The sequence below is a fragment of the Budorcas taxicolor genome, chromosome 15 (assembly GCF_023091745.1).
Source record: "Budorcas taxicolor isolate Tak-1 chromosome 15, Takin1.1, whole genome shotgun sequence".
In the NCBI taxonomy this organism is placed as follows: Eukaryota; Metazoa; Chordata; class Mammalia; order Artiodactyla; family Bovidae; genus Budorcas; species Budorcas taxicolor.
Window position 1 is genome coordinate 44,171,395 of NC_068924.1, and position 6,463 is coordinate 44,177,857.

At 39.4% G+C, this 6,463-nt stretch overlaps 1 pseudogene; it reads right to left on the reverse strand.

Annotated features, from left to right (window-relative positions):
• Positions 1–4,932: 4,932 nt before the first annotated feature.
• Positions 4,933–5,973, reverse strand: LOC128060211 (olfactory receptor 491-like; annotated as a pseudogene).
• Between the last annotated feature and the right edge of the window lie 490 nt (positions 5,974–6,463).

The window sequence follows — 6,463 nt, forward strand, 5'->3', positions numbered from 1 at the left end:
GGAAATGGCAACCTCCTCCAGTATTCTTGCCTGGAAAATCCCATGGATGGAGGAGCCTAGTAGGCTGCAGTCCATGGGGTCGCAAAGAGTCGGACACGACCGAGAGACTTCACTTTCTTTCAAGATGCCAAGCATCTGAGTGAAGCTACCTTGGATTCTTGAGAAATGCCCAGATGCCACCTGAATTTCACCTAGTGACTCTTATTAATGCATGTGGGGCAGGTGGAGTGCTGAGCCAGATCCAATTAGAATTCCTGAGTCACAATATAATATAATAAAATGGTTTTGAGTGACTTGTCATGCAGCCATATATAACCTACATATCACTTTTCTTCAACTAATGAATGATAAACAATTCACATTCACCAAAGAATCTAAACCCCCAAATTTCTGAGGTCCTCTTAACTTCTTTTAATTTTAACCTCTCACACTAATTCGTCAGCAAGTCCTTTTTGAATCTTTACCTAAACTGCATGTTGAATAGGTGAATTCCTCTTCAACAAAACTGTAACCACCCTAGCATAACGCAGCAGCATCTCAGATCTTAATTAATAACTTAACTGCTCCCTGCTCCCCCTTCTCCCTCTTATGATTAACAACAAGAATGCTCTTTAAAAAACATTCACATTGGAACTAGTTAAAAAACATTTAATGGCTTTCCATTCCTTTTATAGTGAAATTCAAATATTTTCCCATGGCCAATGGAGCACTGCATGATCAATCCTTTCGGTGTATCTCTCCTCCTGGTTTGCCACAGCTTCTTTATTTCTTGAGATTCTCAGAATCTTTGCATGCACTGCTTTCTGTATGCAGCTTTCTCTCCAGTCTCCATGTCAGTGGGTCTTTCTTAGCTTTCAACATTGTACTCAACTGTTACCTCCTCCAACTGGCCTTTCCTGTCACGCTCACCAAGGATTCACCACCCAAACCAACAGTTACCCTTTATAAGTCATAGCAACCCAATTGATTTGTGTCTTCTACCCACTAATGTGTTCTATATTTATAATGTTTATTTATTCCCTAATATCTCTGCCACTAAAATCTAAACTACATGAGAACTCTGCTCTGTTACATGTTATATCTCTGTTCAATTTATCAAAATTTCTTCAGTGCTTACTCAGTTTCTAAGAGCTCAACTAGTGTTTTTGAAATAAATGAATGAATGAATGACTATCCCATCTGCTGTGCTGTGCTTTGTTGCTTAGTTGTGTCTAACTCTTTGCAACCCCATGGACTGTACCCCACCATCTCTGTCCATGAGAATTCCCCAGGAAGAATACTGGAGTGGGTAGCCTATTCCTTCTCCAGGAGATCTTCCCGACCCAGGAATCGAACCAAGGTCTCCTGCATTGCAGGCAGATTCTTTACCAGCTGACCTACCAGGGTAACCTGACTATCCCACATCTACATGTAATATAACCAAAGAGCCTTGATTAAATGTTCCTCTTGTAGTTGGAAGTCACAGTGGCAGGAAATTGTCAATGTTTGAGGTCTCCTTCTTAACCTTCCCCCAGAATTGCTATAATAAATATGCCAAGAGATATCTGTAAATATTAACAGATCTGAAAAATTTTTGTCACATAATTCCATAATTAGCAATGCTCACGTGATAACTCAGGTAAAATACAAAAGACCTATGAACACACTGACCTCTGAACTATGGGTCCAAAATCCCCAGAGGGAAGCTAGTCTTGTATTCAGGACTTGAGAGTTCACATAATTAAAGCTCCAGAAGTCATGTGAGTCAATATGCACTTGGGATTTTTACAGGGCAATTGCAACTGCTATTTATCAAAAATTCAGTATTCTATTAATGCCTCAAAAGAGATTCAAAGCAATTGATAATTCTGACTTCTAGCTCAAAACAGATGCCTGAGAGAGTGAAGCCATGTACTGCTGAGGCTACTCCTGTGTTTAGAACCTGACAAGATCAAATGAAAGCCTGAAAATCTGAATAGCCTAAGCTTGGGGGACCTTTTCATATGTTATGATGATGAACTGAATGGTTATTAATGACCCAATGGAATTTTAATAATATGCCAGTAACTTCATTCTTTATGGTCATTTGCTGTGAGGGTTCCATAGTCACATAGCAGGGGGTGGATTGTGCGATAATAGAAATACATCTGTGGTCTCTGCCCCCTGTTACTAACACAGGGCTCTAAAACTCTTGTAATTTGCTTATGACAGGGGTGCTAGAAACATCTTTTGTTCAAATATTTGTTATTTAACCTTAGTTCCTGACGCAGGGCTCCTGAATCCATTGGAACCTCCTAGGTGATAGGAGTGTCTTTGTTTGAATAAGAAGACTCTTGGTGGGATTTTTAGAGCTTCTGGATGAGGAGTGGTCATCAAAAAGGTCAAACCATGATTATAAACTTGGACTTTATGTTCATGTGCATTTCTGCAGTGAGGCTGGAGAGGCTGGAGACTTTTTACATAGCCTCCATAAAACTCCTAAACTATGGGGTAGAGAGCTTCCAAATTGGTCAACAGATCCACCTGCTAGAAGGGTTATACACTTCAGCTTCCTGCTGATAGAAACTCCTGCCCTGGAGACCCTTCCAGACCTGGTGTGGTGTGTCTCTCCATCTGACTGTTAATTTATCCTTTATAATATCTTTTATGTTAAACTGGTAAATGTAAGCAGATGCTTCAGAGAATTTTGTTGAGTCATTCTAGCAAACTCTCACACCTGGAAGAGGCCTGTGGGAATCCTTGACTTTGTAGCCAAGTTGGACAAAAGTGTGGGGACCTTGAGGACGCATTACTTGCAACTAACTGGTGTCAGAAGGGAGGGCAGAGTTGTGGAACTGAGCCTTAAATCTGTGAAGTCTGACCCTACCTCCAGGCAGTTAGTGTCACAATTGAATGAAAGAATAAAGCATGAGTTTGATGTCTGGATATTTAGAACATACCAGTATTCCAGTTGGTTGGTATGGGGGAAAAAGACCACAAAGTTGGTGTCAGAAGTGTGGTTAGAGAGTTTCCTTTATACATTGTTTGATCATTTCACATGTTTAATTTATCCTTGCTTCATTTACTCATTGTATGTTTTCACTTAAAATTTGCCAGAATATGATACATACTGTACATTTTAACTTCTGTTCACTTCAGTCTCTCAGTCATGTCTGACTCTTTACAACCCCGTGGACTATAGCACACCAGGCTTCCCTGTCCATGACCAACTCCTGGAGCTTACTCAAACTCATGTCCATCGAGTCAGTGATGCCATCCAACCATCTCATCCTCTGTTGTCCCCTTCTCATCCTGCCTTCAATCTTTCCCAGCATCAGGGTTTTTTCCAATGAGTCAGTTCTTTGCATTATGTGGCCAAATTATTGGAACTCCAGCTGAAGCTGATGAGTCTTCTCCAAGACCACAGTTGAAAAACTTCAATACTTAGCACCACTAACTTAGCAATGTATTATGAATAATATCCCATTTGCTTCTTTCTATGTCTCCCAGTCCTCACTTATTTCACCCCATTATACTGAGTCAAGGATTTTTATAATCTGTCTTGCTTTCAGATGCTCTAAAAAGTTGTCTCAGTATTCACATTGAATTTGGAGTTTTTGAACTCCAGAAAAATCCCTCTTCACCATTCCAGTCCCATGGTGATGATGTAAATGAGGGTAGATTATTATGTAAGTATTACAGTTACCACAATCTTAGGCAACACTTCTAGTTTAATTAATGGGGAATTAATTTTTATTACATCTAGCATATGGAACTATAAATGTTAGCATGTTAACTGCAATGCTTAGATTTCAAAGATATCTTTTTAAATTTCTACAGCTAAGGAAAACTACATTATTCCAAATGGGAGTATTTGTTTGTAACATGTGCTTAAATATGATTAGAAGAAAGTGTTAGTCGCTCAGTCATGTCTGACTCTTTACAAGTCCATGGATGGTAGGCTTCCAGGCTCCTCTGTCCATGAGATTCTCCAGGCAAGAATACTGGAGTGGGTTGGAATCCACTCTCCAAGGAATCTCCCCAACACAGGAACTGAACCCAGGTCTCCGTCATTGCAGGCAGATTCTCTACCATCTGAGCTAAATATGGTTAGATTTCCAGTCAAATCATGTGATTGTGGTGTCCAGACCTTATTTTCTATAGATATGAATCAATCAGGTTTCCATTCTCATCTTTGTTTTTGGAGTCCTCACAACTTAGACTTACTTGGTAGCAGAGTTTGTTCAGAAGACTGATTTAAAAGAACAGTTTTAGGCTTACTTGTCCTATTCAAATCCTCTAGATCAGTAACAGTGCTGAAGTCCTTGAACTGATGGTCATTTATAGAGTAGATCAAATGCATGGAATCAGAGGACTTGATTCCAAGTGAATCAGAGACTTGAGTCCATATGTCTCAAAACAAATCATTGAATATCTCTGAGACTCAGCAGTTTCATCTGTAAAATTAAGGTAAATTGTTAGTAAGCAGCATCATGAGATTGCATGAGAATTAAATGAAGAAACATTGTGGTTTGGACTCAGATATTCTAGATTCAGAGGCTGATTGCACAGCTTCCTAGCTGCATAATCTGGGCAATCTATTTAATGTCTCTGTGTGCCAGATAATTTATTTGTCAAAGAGAAATAATAGAACTATCATTATAGGATTTTTATGAGAAATAAACCAGCTAATATACCATTGTGCTAGAATAGGGCCTGGCATATTATAAGTAGAAATTATTGTTTGCTAAATTAAGTTCTAGGCATCTACAGGTGTTAATACGTAATAGTGAAAATGCTATCATTATTACTAATTCCAAGATGTCTACCAACTGATTTATAAGTGCATACAAGGGAGAATAAGAAGTATTATGATTTCATTTTAAGCAAACAGTAAATCAGTATTTGATAGGTTCCAAGTATGCTACTGGTAAACAAAAATTTATAGGTCATCAGAAATGTTAAGAACAAATCCTAAGAATATATTCTGACACTTGCCTTTCTCAGGGCCTCCTTTACATCTCTGTTCCTCAGATTGTAGATGAGGGGGTTCAACATGGTGATCACCACTGTGTAGAAAACAGATACCACTCCATTCTGCTTAACTGAGTAGCTGGTTTGGGCATCACATAAATGAAGGTAATAGTTCCATAGTAGAGAGTGACTGTGGTGAAGTGAGAGGTGCAGGTGGAGAAGGCCTTGTGTCTTCCTTCAGTGGAGCGCATCTTCAGGATGGTGCTGAGGATATAGACATAAGAGAGAGCTATGACAAACACAGTGACTGCAAGGGCAGATCCAGAAGAAATGGAAGGGATAATTTTGATAGGGGAGACATCTGAGCAGGAAAGTTTCAACAGAGGGAAGAAGTCACAGAAAAAGTGATCTATCTGATTTGGTCCACAGAAAGACAGAGTCAATAAACAACTAGTAAATGTGCAAGCATTAACACATCCACCCAGTTATGAAGCCCCAGTCAAGAGAACACAGACTCTGGGGGACATGGGTGGAGTAGAGTAGGGGCAAGCAGATGGCCACATAGTGGTCATAGGCCATGGAAGCCAGCAGGAAGCACTCAGCTGACCCAAGCATGACCACAAAACACAGTTGGGCTTCACAGTCAGCAGCAGTGATGGTCACTCCTTGTCTCAGAAATCCTATAAGCATCATAGGTGTGATGGATGCTGTACACCCACTGTCCACAAAAGCCAAATGACTGAGGAAGAGCTACATGGGGGTGTGAAGCTGGGAACAGTTTCTTATTAAAATAATTATGCTGACATTGCCTACTAAGGTGGCTGCATAGAAAGTGAAGTCTCTCAGTCGTGTCTGACTCTTTGAGACCCCATGGACTGTAGCCTACCAGGCTCCTCCCTCCATGGATTCTCCAGGCAAGAGTATTGGAGTTGGTTGCCATTTCTGACAGCACAGATTCCTAGAAATAGCACAAAAAAGATGACACAAAGTGTAGGATCCTCTGTTAACCCCTGAAAGGATGCACTCTGTCACAATGGTGTGGTTTCCAAATTTCATGTCCTCTGAGAATTGTTCCTGTTGAGGGATATTTGAACGTTCGTTTTTTAAAAAGAAGTTAAACTCTCACTGTTTGCAGATGACATGATCCTCTACATAGAAAACCCTAAAGACTCCACCAGAAAATTACTAGAGCTAATCAATGAATATAGTAAAATTGCAAGATATAAAATCAACACACAGAAATCCCTTGCATTCCTATACACTAATAATGAGAAAATAGAAAGAAAAATTAAGGAAACAATTCCATTCACCATTGCAACAAAAAGAATAAAATACTTAGGAATATATCTCCCTAAAGAAACTAAAGGTCTATATATAGAAAACTAGAAAACACTGATGAAAGAAATCAAAGAGGACACTAATATATGGAGAAATATACCATGTTCATGGATCAGAAGAATCAGTATAGTGAAAATGAGTATACTACCCAAAGCAATCTAAAGATTCAATGCAATCCCTATCAAAATACCAA